Source organism: Leptonychotes weddellii, chromosome 11, assembly GCF_054177405.1.
Source record: "Leptonychotes weddellii isolate Sample4059 chromosome 11, ASM5417740v2, whole genome shotgun sequence".
NCBI classification, from domain to species: domain Eukaryota; kingdom Metazoa; phylum Chordata; class Mammalia; order Carnivora; family Phocidae; genus Leptonychotes; species Leptonychotes weddellii.
Genome location: NC_138379.1, coordinates 38602498 through 38616878, shown reverse-complemented (window position 1 = coordinate 38616878; position 14381 = coordinate 38602498). Strand labels below are relative to the sequence as shown.

The following is a 14381-nucleotide window of genomic DNA, read 5'->3' as shown; positions in this document are numbered from 1 at the left end:
ATCGAGTTCAGTGGGCTTCTTCACCTCAGGACATTTGCTAGTCTTTGATATGCTAATACCCTTTGTTGATCCCTGGTTGGGGGTAAAGCATACAGTTTCCCAGCCCCATTTACCATGTTTTGGAAAATGCTGCCTTGGAGGATGTACCAGTTTTCAGATTTCAGCCTTGAGAACAGATTCAGAAGGTACATAAGAAAGTGACACAAAAGAAACAGGAAATACAACGTACAGCATAAAGCAGGAACTTCAGAACCTTTTCTGCCGTTACCGGTTTGCATTTGCTGTAATAATCAGACTGAGTCTGAACTCCTTCTAAACTGAATCTAAACTGCTTCTATAAGCAGTGAAATACCTGATTCTACCAGCTTGTTCTGAATGATCTTAATCTTCCTGAATAGACTTTGTTAGTTTTAAATTACACCACACAAAATACATAATTAGTAAACTGCCTGAGTCAGTTTTTGGGTAAACCTGTAGGTAGTCTACATGTAATGTTCATGGTAAACATGATACATTTTCCTGTTAACATCAGTTTTACTGAGTAACTTGAAATATTTTTATATTAACCCTTAGATATATTATGGAGTCAGATGTGCAACTTCCGTGAATTCCTAAGCCAAACGGGATATTTCCCGTTCTTTAGTTGTGTTCAAGAAGCCTGATTTTTGGTAATACACTTAAAGTATTAGTATAGCTATGTATATTGGAATCCTATATTTCACTTTTCTGAGTCTGAAAGTATTAGGATAAAAATTTCATGTCTTAACATGAAAACATTTTTATTAAGGTGAAGAGAGCCTGTAGAACGATAGTTTAAGAAAAAATAATGTGACTTATGGTAACTACTTTTTAAAAATTGTTTTCTCCCAGAATGGAATTGAACACGTGCTTTTACAAGCAATGGAATTGTATATTACCAAACTTAATAGGAACGCAACCCTTCTGTAGGCTTTACGATAGAGAAGTTACCCCACTGGTACAGGCTTTGAGAACAGAAAGAGAAACAAGGGAAAATGGATATGGCTGAAAAATTGAAGTTTTCTTGTCAGCAGATAACTTTAATGCTGTAGAATTGACATTTACTTTCTGAAGGAGGAAAACTTGACTTTTTAAAGTTCTTTAGATCACTCAAAGGAATTTGGAGGCTGATTTTTTTGTTAATGCCTAATATTTTCCAGGGTAATGAAGCCTTAGAGGCATTTAATGCTGGCCAGAGTGCCATGCTTATGGAGCAAGCTCAGTGTATAAAATAGTTGTGTAGTGCCCTAAGAGAACTAATGAACCTATTGGGATTCCTAACCACCAAGAAGTATCTTAGACGTTGAGGAAGATAGGATTCAGAGAGTTAAGTATTCGTATGCCAGTGTCTGTGTAGGCAAACAGAGTGCCCATTATATCTACTTCAATGGGTGCTTACAACAGGGTTGGACACTAGCATCTTTTATTGAAAAAAGAACTGTTAACCAAGATGCTACAGCTATTCTTTTGTTTGTGGAAAAATGCCTTATAAGCCTTAATTTTTGAAAAAGGAAAAAGGACCCCACTATTCTTATCAGCTTGAGTACAGTAAATAGTTTGTGCATTTTGAGTTTGCATTTTGGCCCTTTATTTGTTGCTTACAGCTTACTTTCAGAGGCGGTTTTCTTTTCTGTTGAGTCTTAAAACACTAAGTAATGATGGCTGAGTTATTAAAATATAATAGAAAAGACACAAGGCCAATGGTTCCCAGTATGCCTCCCATGGAAGATTATCAAAAATCTTTAAGTATATATACTTACCTACAAGGTGAAGCCTCTTCATAGTCGAACCAAAATGAGTTGGCTTGCTTTTGGCTAGAAGTGTGTCAACTCCAAGTGGTCACTTCCTGATTAGAGGTTCACAATTAAGTGAATAAGCAAAAGTGAAATTTTTATTCAGTAAAAGAGGTTATTTGGTAGGCAAAATATTTTAAAGTATGAGGCCCATGGGGCCATATTTTTTTAAAGGAGTTTTGGGTAACTAAAAATATGTAACAAGGAACAACTCTTTATTGTTCCCTAGGCCCAAGAAATAGGTCCAACATGGATTAAATAGTTGATAGTCTCAAAAGTAATAAGCAGTTCTCTCTCCAAGTTCTTGGTGGTAGAATGTAGTTTCTAAAGACGGTTTTAACGATATCTCCCATCTTACGTGTTCTTTCAGTGTGATCTTGACTCCTCTCATCCTGAGGTGGGGCTTATGTCTCCCGCTCTTGGATTTGGGTGGTCTTTTGAATCACTTGTAAGCAATAGAATGCAGCAGAAGTTATACTGCGTGACTTCCAAGGCGAAGTCAGAAAAGGTGAGAAGGCTTCTACCTATCTTACTAGAATCCTGGTCTTGAAGACGTTAGCAGCTTTGTAAGCAATCTAGCCTGACATTGCCATGCTGCAAAGAAGCCCAGAGTACTTGAGGTGGAGAGATATGAAGGAGCTAAGATCAGGAGCTACAACTTTGCAGCTAGAACTGTTTAGTTGAACCCTTTACAAATTCCTAACTTACAGATATCATGAGAGAGATGAAAATGATTATTGTTGTTTTCAGACACTACGTTTTTGAGTAATTGTGTTATACAGCAATAGATAATCAGAACACTGCTTTTCCTGAACCTGCTACTATATACTGAGATTTGACCATGTGTAAATGTATGGTAAGGGAATACACCCTAATGATTTGTTCTGGGATCTAACATTAACTTTATTTTTGATCTTTTACTTTTGTGATAATAAAACTTTTTTTTACCCCTTTATCCTGCACCCATTTGGAAAAGCTAGTCCATCTTTAAGTATTAAGTAGAGTGTATTTTGGTAACTGAAGGTGTATCTCGTATGTTGGGAAGTGTCCCTGATATGTTTATTATGGAATGAGAGCATATGCATCATCTTTAGAAGGCCTTTTCACTGTACCCTAATTTTAGTTGCTATTGAGATTGATATTTGGCTTTCTGTTAGTTTCCTAGGGCTGCTGTAACAAAGTACCACAAACTGGGTGACTCAAACCAACAGAAATTTATTGTCTCATAGTTCTGGAGGCTAGAAGTCTGAAATCCATGCTCCCTCTGAAACCTGCAGAGGAATCCTTTGTTGCATCTTCCTGGCTTTTTTGTTGGCAGTTTTGGTGTTCTTTGGCTTGTAGCTATGTAACTCCGGTCTCTAGTTTTGTTGTCACATGGAGTTCTTCCTGTGTTTCTCTGTCTTCACATGGTCCTCTTCTTATAAGGACACCAGTGATAATTGGATTAGCAACCCACTGTGCTCCAGGATGATATCATTAACCTTTAACTAATTACATCTCCAAGGATCTATTTCCAAATAAGGTCACATTCTGAGGTACTGCGAGTTAGGAATTCAACATATCTCTTTTGAGAGAACATAGCTCAATCCATAACAGGCCTCAAGGGAGATTTGTATAATTATGTTTTAACCATTTATAAATCTTTATTCCAGAGTAGATGTGAATGGGATTTTTCATCAGTACCCATGAAGTCTGTTCTCTGTATGTTAAGTCCCCCTTCCTTCCGGCATGCATACATAACACACATGAAATTTGATGGTAGTTTTTAACTGTTTAGGTTCATTGACCCCTTTGAGAATCTGATAAAAGCAGTGGATTCTTTCCCTAGAAAAATGTGCAGATGTATGCGTGGGACTGTTTATTTGTGCACATACATAAACAGACACACAACAGTATTTTGCTTGAAACTTCAACATGTTCTTGAACCTCTACCCTTATCCCCCCACCCCCAAAGCCTGTTCATGAACTTCTGGATTAGAGAATTAATTAATTTCGATTGGTTAGAGATACCTAATCCCTATTTCCCTTTTAGTGGAAAAACAGAAGGGAAAAGGAGGAGGAAGCAAAGGCGTATGTGTAGGGTGTATAGGATCCCCTCACGGTCATTGCGACTGCATGTGGCTTTCTGGGGGATTTTCATGTTTATGTGATATTTATGATGTGCTTAGTCTCTTTTCCCCTCGCTCCTGCTCCCCATCCCCATATATAACCTTTAGCTAAATAAAATTGTAAATAATATACTTTTCAGTAAAGAAGAATAATCTAGGTTCTTTTAGAGCTGTACCAGTATATAAACAGACTTTTATATCTTGCTATGTGTTGGATTAGCTCATGACCTTTTTAAATTCTGTGTTATTAAAAAAAAATTTTTTTTAAGATTTATTTATTTCTTAGAGAGAGAGATTGAGCGTGTGAGCGCATAGTGGGGAGAGGCAGAGGGAGAGAGGAACTCAAGCAGACTCTGTGCTGAGCATGGAGTGGACACTGGGTTCTGATCTCATGACCCTGAGATCACGATCTGAGTCGAAACCAAGAGTTACCTGAGCTGAAACCAAGAGTCAGATGTCCAAGCGACTGCGCCACTCAGGCGCCCCAATTCTGTGTTATTTTTTGATTATTATATCAAAGTTATTTTGAAAAAGCTAGTGGTCTAGGATTTCTGAGTCTGTGACAGAAACGTATTTTGTGCTCCTCTTCCCTTGTCACCTTTTCTCCAACATAATACTGCTCAAACCTCACCTGTGAACATCTTAATGGGCTTTCCTTTTAAAAATACAGATTTTTTTTTTTTACATACCTTGAAACAGGCTATAGGTTATGTTTTGATTTTGCATTTAGCCACTGGCATATTTATATTTCTGAAGGCTGACATTCATGTGTTGGTTTGCTTTTGAAGATATTATATCAAACAAGTATTTACTGTTTTACAGTGATAGGCATGGTGAGTCTAGTAGTAGTGAAATCACAGGTGATGAGTTTTCATACCAGACTGGTTTCCCAATGATGCCTTTCTCATTTGTGTTCACTTTTCTGCATATGAAATATTGGAGATCATTATTTAGAATAGGGGTTAGCAAACTATGGCTTTCACACTGCCTTCCTCCTTTTGTGAATGAAATTTTGTTGGAACACATCCATACCCATTCGTTTACTTAATTATTTATGGCTGATTTTGTGCCCCAAATGGCAGAATTGAGTAGTTGATATAAAGATTGTTTGGCCCACAGAATTGAAAATATTTACTACCTAACCGTTTACAGAAAACCTTTGCTAACTGTTGGTTTAGAATATTTTGTAATTCCTCCCTTTTAAGGATATTTAAATTTTTTTTCTTACTTTTCAGTGATGGAATCTGAAGGCTATTAAAAGACCATCTAGCTCAACTTTTTATCTGGTGCTTGAATTTCCTTAGGTACTCCTACCAGGTGGTCGTCCAGCTTAGAGGCCTAGGACAGTGAGACGGAAACGGCATTGGATGTGCTTGTGTTAAACACAGAAGAATGACCTCTGACTGGGAGTCAGTGACTGACTTAATAATCTTAATCTTTGTCCATTGGTCATTGTCCATTGGGTCTCCCTTCTGTCTCCATTGGTAGGTTTTGACTTTGGCTTTGTTTACATGGTAAAAGGCACAGAGGAGCCAGATTTTAAGAGGAAGACAACTAAATGGACCCTACTTCAAGATACAGCTGTTAAGTGGTGGAAATTTATAGGAAAGTGGATTGAATAGTTAGACATTAACTTTAGACTTTCATATTCAGTGCTTAAGTTGCCCTAAATAAATTTGTAAATGCTAAAACATAGAACTAAGTCCTTACAAATAAAAATTTGTCAGATTTTACAATTTGTGTTAAAATTGCTGGTGCAGAAAGAAACATATATAGGTAGAACAAGTCTAGACTTCACTGCAGAACTGTATTTGGTAATTCTGTGTACTTGACTACTTAGTGAACGTGGTGAACATAGGTGATCTCTCAGGAGATGGAAGAGAGGGGCATCTGATCCCAAGGTCAACATTATCTGAAGGGGGAATGTATTTCTCACATTCCATTCTTGAAATCCAGCCTGTTGGAGTCTTGTTCTTCAACAGTTTCATAGTTATCATCTGGTTTTTAATCTAATAGGTTTTTCCATCTAATAAAGAAAAGGGATGAAAATGTAAGTAATAAAGATCAGCAGAAAAAAGATAATACCCTTTTTTTTCCTTAACAACACTACTCTTTTATTTTTACTTTTAAAAAGTTTGTAAGGTGCAACTCACTCTTTGTCTCTCTGTCTCTGTCTCCCTGTCTCTGTCTGTCTCTCTCTCTTGCCCACTCTCATATCTTGAGAGTGTACTTTTTGCTTTAATAAACCTTCCCGCTTGTGTTGCTCAAAAAAAAAATTGTCAAACTTTTTTCTAACAGATGAAAATGAGTTTGTAAATAGAAGACAAAATATAGTGGAGACTGGCTAAATGAGAGGAAAATTTGTGCTTTCAGATATTTTTTTGGTACCCTCTGACTTTTCTATTTTATAAAAAATGTTTTAAAAATATATAACACATGCACGTAGTACATAATTTAAAAATGCACAGAAGGATATGTAAAGTAAATGCTCGTCATCTCTATTGCCCACTTGTTGAGTTCTCCCTCCCAGAGGTAACCATCATTACCAATTTTTTGGGTTTTCTTGCCAGAAGTAATCTATGTATTTATAAGCATGTGCATACTTTTTTTCATTCCTTTTTTCGTAAAAGTTGGTGTATCATACGGTATATTACTTCTTGACTTTTAAAATTTATCATAAATACTATTGCATATCAGTATACATATATTGAACTACCTCATTCTTTTTTTAGATGCAGAGTATGCTATTTTAGTAATATACCACTTTGTTTGCTCAGTCACCTGTTGGTGGACATTTAGGTTTTCAGTCTTTTGCTATCAATGTTGCATTAAATACATCATTTCACACACTTGCAAGAATAACTGCAGGATAAATTTTTAGAAATAGAATGACAGGGTCAAAGGGAATGAACATTTAAAATTTGATAGATACGGTCAGATTCCCACCCTATCCCCCATAGTTTGTACTAATTTATAGGCCTACCAGCAATATAAGAGTCTGTTACATGTGTAAACTCTGATTATAAATTTTTTGGTCTTTGTAAGTCTCATAAGTGAAAAAATAAGTCTTGTAGTTTTAATTTTCATTTTTCAGAATGAGTAAAATTGAGCATTAGTTACACATGGAACATCACATTTTATGTTAAAGACCATGGATATGTAATATAAAGATGTACATGTACATGTGTGCACTTGAAAGTGGAGGAATAATCTTTTTTTTTTTTTAAAGATTTTATTTATTTATCTGACAGAGACACAGTGAGAGAGGGAACACAAGCAGGGGGTAGTTGGAGAGGGAGAAGCAGGCTTCCTGCTGAGCAGGGAGCCCAATTGCGGGGCTCGATCCCAGGACTCTGGGACCATGACCTGAGCCAAAGGCAGACGCTTAACGACTGAACCACCTAGGCGCCCCAGAAAGTGGGGGAATAATTTTGATATTGTCTTTGTTCCTTTTCATTTGCCTTGTTAAATAAAACAGATTATTACAGGTTATTAAATAGTCTTGGCACTCAGGATCACTGGGTTTAGTATAGTCTTACAACTTAGAGTGTGTGGTTCCTAGCATCACTTAGGAACTGTTAGCAATGAAGAATCTTAGGCTCATCCCAAACCTGTTGAATCAGAATCTGTGTGTTAACAAGGTCTCCAGGTCATTTGTGTGCACATTAAAGTTAGGGAAGCACCTATAGAGGGATTTATCTGGCCTAAAAATAAGGCTGTAGCCTCCCAAAGAGGGTATACAAATTATTAACCTTTTGGCTATTGTCGGGGGGGGGGGCAGTGCCTCATGAACTTGGTTCTAAATTGGACTGGCAAAAATATTTGAGGTGTGGAATTTTGTGCCTTGAGGAACTGGAGTAGGTGTCTTTGGATACAGCTTTATTTATCACTAGAATGTTTCATTTCCATAGGGTCCAGAATTTATTTAAGATTGAAATAGAATTTCCAAATGGAAGCTCTGGTTTAGGGACAGATTCTGGGGATAGGGAACTTGTAAGAGCTAGGCAAACTATGAGAGTTCAGCCAGGAGGAACAGTCAGCATTCTGGCTTAGTGGGAACACAATATGACCCAGGAACTGGAACAGAAACTCAGGATCTTGGTCTAGGCCAGGGGTCTACAAATTTTCTGTTAGGGGCTAGACAGTAAATATTTTAGGCTTTGTGGGCCATAACGTCTCTGTTGTGAGTACTCAGCTCTGCTGTTTAAGTATAAAAGCAAGTATGGGTAATTCACAAGGCAGGGTGTTGCTGTGTTCCAACAAAATTTTATTTAAAAAAAGGGAATTAGGAGAGATTTGACTCTGGGGCAATAGTTTGCCACCCTCTGGTCTAGACCCATACTATGAGAATAGGGAATTAACTGCAACTTTTTGAAAGGTGGATGTCTCAGAAGCTCATCTACCAAATAATAGAAGTCCAGATTTAAGGCAGCAGATATTCTATACATCCCACATTGATGGTGAAATCAGGTTTCTGAAAGTGCTGCCAGGGTTTTTCTCCCTAATAGTGCAGTAGCTTGGGTGGGGCCTTTAGGTTGAAGTTCTTCATTCCCTGAGGTGGACAGGTATTAGGTTCTAAAGGTTAGGGTTAAAGATTTTTTTAAATCCCTGCCTGTTATTTCTTCCATTTTACCTTGAAAATGGGCTAGGCAGTGTTTCTCAAAGTTTGGATTCCATTCAGCCTGCCTTAAATCAACTGTGATTCCTAAATTTGGAAAGGGCTCTTGTGGAGCTATTTAAAACTGTAAAAATGTAATTATGTGTCTAGTCTTTTGTGTATTACATTTAATCTTCACACAAATGCTATGAAGTGAAGAGGGGGTTGGGTATGCTATCTGTATTTCAGAGATGAGAAAACCAAAGAACCAAATAGGTAAGTAAGTTCACCCCTAAGATAAATGGGTGTACCTGGATTCCAGCCCAACCCTACTAGACTCAGAGCTCAAGGGTTCCTACTATATCATGGCATCAGGTTATATGAAAGGCTTGTTTCCACAAAGGGCCTATGTTATTTAGCGGGAAACAGTTTATAGCAGGGCCTGATTTCATACAGTACTGAAAATGGGTTCACTAGAGATTTAGTTTCCTACTTATGTAGTGGAGGAAACACTTTTCTTCTACCCTCTAAGTTCTGTGACTGGTGTCTGCTAATTAAACTGACAAAAGACAGATTAACAGGAGGAAAGGGGTATGTGTATGTGTGTGTGTATATATAAGAAATGGGGATTCCTTTTTTTTTTAATGTGTGCTAGGGTTTTCATGTCACAGAAAAGACTTGAAAACCCAAAGAGAGGTGGTTAAGACTTGAAAGCTTATAGACCATATTAACAAAGGGTGATAAATTATGAAGTGATGGGTGGGAGAGGAGGGTGGGTGAAATAGGTGATGGGAATTAAAGAGTACACTTATAATGAGCACTGAGCAATGTGTAAAATTCTTGAATCACTGTGTTGTACACCTGAAACTAATATAACACTGTACGTTAACTATACTGGAATTAAAATAAAAAACAATTTAAAAATAAAGTTCATTAAAAACGCAAAAAAAATTATGGAGAAGTGGCTAGACAAAGGAAAAGGAGTTTGGGCTTCTGGTAGCAGTAAATCGTAGGAAGGTAAATATATGGGAAAATCATAGAAGATAGGGGTTATTTTAATAAGGTTTGTTGTGCAGACTTATCTCAGTGCTGCCTTTATTTACATCATCTTCTTGGCCATAAAACTCCCCCAGAGTCCTCATTATGGCAGTCCTCATTTCTCAAAAGTTCCTGCTTTTAGTCAGATAGGGGAAGCTCAGGGAAGACTTCTTTCTGCATCTGTTAAAGTGATCCATAAGGTGTATATTCTGATCCGCCACGCTCCCTCACACAACATTTCTATTTTTCACAGTTACATACTATACGTGTTATCAAAATTCAGTGATCCTTAGGATTCTTTTGGTATAGATATTTGTAGAAACATGTTTGAATTTGTTATTTAGCTTAAGCAAGACCTCAGAGCTTCTTGTCTTCCACCCTTATTACTACCTCTCCTGACCTGGGTTTTTTATTTCTAACATTCCAATGAATAATTCTATCTAGGTAAGGTCTTTCAGTGGATTGGGTGGGGCAGAGTTGGAAATAAATCCACTAACCTTTGATAAGTGCATATTCTTAACCTGAGGATAATGTCTTTTTTATTCAGACTGATAGTGACAATAATTAAGCCCAACTAGAAGGTCTTTGAGACAAGTTCTGTTTGACAGTAGACCTCTTCTGCTCTCTCTCTTTGTTGGCTGCCTCTGGAAATGGCCCTCAGGGAAGTCCTGGTAAAATCTAATTGCCTTTAAATTTTAATTGTTTAAGAGTCTACCTGAACCAGTTAATAGTTACAGTTCTATTCTGTGTTGCTAGTTAGGCCCATCGACTCTTATTGTGGAATAATGTGGAATTTTAAGGATTCTTCAGCCAGAATTTGCCTTATTTCATATGTTAAAATTTCTGTGAAGCAGATTTTTGTCTATCATATGCCAAGAAGGCCCTGTAGTGAAGAATGCTATTCTACTTCCTCCTGTAGGGAATTGTGCAAAATGAAACAGGCCTTCAAGACCATCTTTTCCAATCTCTTCACTTTCTCTAAACTTCTCTCCCAGTGCTTGCACTCAGTCCTTATCCATGAGTTGATGCCTTTACCTCACCTCAAAGGACAAGTAGAAACTTTATTCCCCCCACCCCCAAAATGTGGGATTTAGTTTGAAGATACTGGTTCAAATTTGGCTCTGCCCATAGGTGTGCTGAGCAACTTAAGGCAGGAGGATTATTAAAGAGACTTGGGAGACTATATATGAAAGTGTGAGAGATACGGGTTTTTTGTGCTTAATAGATTTTCCTTTTCCATTCTTCCCTTTGTTAGTATTTTTTCTCATCACTGGGAATCTTCTATAAAACTTGGCTTCAAATCTTTAGAATTGCCTCTTATTCCTTCCTCCTACCATTCCCTACTCTCCACATGAATTGTTCATATTTGTCTTTCTGCTTAGCAAGTGTCTGAAACAACTAGTTGACAGAGTATTAAGAGTTTTAATTACAGTTGTTTCTAGCTCTAATACAGGGAAAGGAATCCCCATTTCTTGGCACTTTAAGAGCTGCCTTTTTTTCCTTTGCAAGATTTTTTGCAGTTTTCTGGTTATTTTAATACCCCAATCTCTTACTTTAATAGCTTTATCTATTGAAAGAACTCTTTAAAAAAAAAAAAAAGTTGAAATGGGAGAGAGAGGACTTGGTCTTTACTCATTTATCTTAACTAAGTTTCTAAAACTAATTGAGACAAGATGATTAGCCTTCCACTAATACTAGGACATTTATAATGAGAGTATAGTTGTTTTACAAAGGTGCAGTTTATATTGACCGAGTGAGTGCTATTTTGGAAGTTCTTTGTGGTTTCTCCATTTGTGGCCATTTCAGGCTCTTTTTCTCCTTAAAACCTACTGCATGTTCTCTTTTTACAGATAAGGAAACAGGTTCAGAGTAGTAGTTTAAGATTTATCTTAGGATCTCCAGCTTCAAAGTGGCAGCATCTGGACTTGAAGTGAGTGAATGTAGGAAGTGAGTGAATTGTATCCCCATTTAAGTACATTTGCAATATGTTTTCTTTTTTTTTTTTTTTTTAAGATTTTATTTATTTGACACAGAGAGAGAGCACAAGCAGGGGATGTGACAGGCAGAGGGAGAGGGAGAAGCAGGCTCCCACAGAGCAGGGAGCCCGATGTGGGACTTGATCCCAGGATCCTGGGATCATGACCTGAGCCGAAGGCATACGCTTAACCAACTGAGCCACCCAGGCGCCCTGTAATATGTTTTCTTAATATAAATATAAATATAAATGCATAATGTAAAACCACTGGGAAAAACCACTCTAGCAAGAAAAACTTGAAAGTAATAGTGATATCTGGTATCCAGCATTTTTACTGGTCTTTTAAAAGAGTTCTGCCTCTTTAACTTTGGAACCATAAGAGAGGGTATTTTTTTTTTTAATTGAAGTATAGTAGACACACAATGTTACATTAGTTTCAGGTGTACAACATACTAATGCAACAAGTATATATGTTATGCTTTGCTCACCACAAGTGTAGCCATCAACTGTCACTATACAACTCTGTTATAATACCATTGACTGAATTCTTTATGCTGTGCCTTTCATCCCTGTGACTTACTCATTCCATGACTGGAAGCCTCCACCTCTCATTCTCCTTCACCCATTTTTGCCTATTCCCCTGCCCCTCTTCTCTGGCAACCACTGATCTTTTTCTGTATTTATGGGTCTGTTTCTACTTTTTGTTTATTCATTTATTTTGTTTTTTAGATTTCACATATGAGTGATAGCATATGATATTTGTCTTTCTCTGTCTGACTCATTTCACTTAGCATGATACTCTCTAGGTCCATTTTTGTTGTCCCAAATGCCAAGATCTCATTTTTTTTTTTATGTTGAGTAATATTCCATGGTGTGTATATGTATGTATGTATGTATGTGTGTGTGTGTGTGTGTGTGTGTGTATTCACCACATCTTCTTTACCCATTCATCTGTGGAGTCTTAGGTTGCTTCCATATCTTGGCTATTGTGAATAATGCTGCAGTGAACATAGGAGTGCATATCTTTTTGAATTAGTGTTTTTGTTTTCTTTGGGTAAATACCCAGTAGTGGAATTACTGAATCATAGGGTAATTATGTTTTTAATTTTTTAAGGACCCTCCATACTGTTTTCCACAGTGGTTGCGCCACTTTACATTCCCTTCAACTGTGCAGGAGGGTTCCTTTTTCTTTTTTTTTCTTTTTTTCAAGATTTATTTATTTATTTGAGAGAGAGTACATGAGAGGGGGGAGGGTCAGAGGGAGAAGCAGGTTCCTCGCTGAGCAGGGAGCCCGATGCGGGACTCGATCCCGGGACTCCAGGATCATGACCTGAGCCGAAGGCAGTTGCTTAACCAACTGAGCCACCCAGGCGCCCAGGAGGGTTCCTTTTTCTCCAAATCCTCACCAGCATTGTTATTTTTGTCTTTTTGATACTAATCGTTCTGACAGGTATGAGGGGATATCTCATTGTGGCTTTGATTTGCATTTCCTTGATAATTTGTGATGTTGAGCATCTTTTCACGTGCCTGTTCGCCATCTGTTTGTCTTTGTTGGAGAAATGTCTCTTCAGGTCCTCTGCTCATTTTGAGTCAGATTATTTGTGGGTTTTGGTGTTGAATTGTATAAGTTCTTTATGTGTTTTGGATATATCATTTGCAAGTGTCTTCTCCCATTCAGTAGGTTGCCTTTTCATTTTATTGGTGGTTTCCTTTGCTGTGCAAAAGCTTTTTATTTTGGCATACTCTAAGTAGTTCATTTTTGCTTTTGTTTCCTTTGCCTGAGGAAACAGGTAGAAAAATATTGCTAAGGCTGAAGTCAAAGAGATTACTGCCTATGTTTTCTTCTAGGAGTTTTATGGTTTCAGGTTTCCATTTAGGTCGTTAATCTGTTTTGAGTTTAGCTTTGTGTATGGTGTTAAGAAAGTGGTCCAGTTTCTTTCTCATGTAGCTGTCCAGTTTCCCAACACCATTTGTTGAAGAAACTGTCTTTTACCCATTGTATATTCTTGCTTTCTTTGTCATAGATTAATAGACCATATAAGCATGGGTTTATTTCTGAGCTCTATTCTGTTGCGTTAATCTATGTGTCTCCTTTTGTGCCGGTACCATACTGTTTTGATTACTACAGCTTTGTAGTGTGTCCTAAAATCTGGGATTGTCATACCTCCAACTTTGTTCTTTCTCAAGATTGCTTTGGCTTATTCAGGGTCTTTTGTGGTTCCATACAAATTTTAGTATTTGTTCTAGTTCTGTGAGGATAAGGTATTTTTTGAAGAAAATACTCAGCTGCCACTGTTAAGTGATGTTTTCTATAAGGCAGCTCAAGAACAGTAAAAATAAATATGAATCACGTTTCATAGCCCTTCCGCCCCAGCACACAGGAATGATAATGCCACTGTTTTTCCTCAGTATTGCAATGCTGCAGCTACTTTTCAGCAGATGACAGGAGCTTTAGATATCTTGCTGTGGAGTAGAATCACACAATCGGAATTAAAACAGCATGCTCTAGAAGGATTGGCAGCATTTTCTTTCCTGGCTTCCATCTTTCTAGTAGCTTCTGGCTCTGTCAGCAGGACCTATGTGGAAGATGTGACAAGTCTGGACTTTCCTTGAAAGAATTCTTATTTATGCTGGCTTCGCCATTAAATTAGTAGGGTGAAATTATTGGTGGATGGGGGGAATCAAGAATACCTAGACACAGAGTTTAAAAATACTTAGTGCCTATGAAGTTTTTGGTAACATTGTGATAAAGTGGGAGACTTGTGGGAATTCTTCTGTGAAGAAAACCATGTAAGTCACATGTAAATAGCTTTGGGCTAGTTACCTGAACCTGATAAGCAGTTTCATTCTTC

The 14381-nt window shown here is 37.5% G+C and overlaps 1 protein-coding gene across 2 annotated transcripts in view; it reads left to right on the top strand.

Annotated features, from left to right (window-relative positions):
• The window catches only part of FAR1 (fatty acyl-CoA reductase 1), a 65908-nt gene that overhangs the window by 11182 nt on the left and 40345 nt on the right, over nt 1-14381 (top strand). The window lies entirely within an intron of this gene.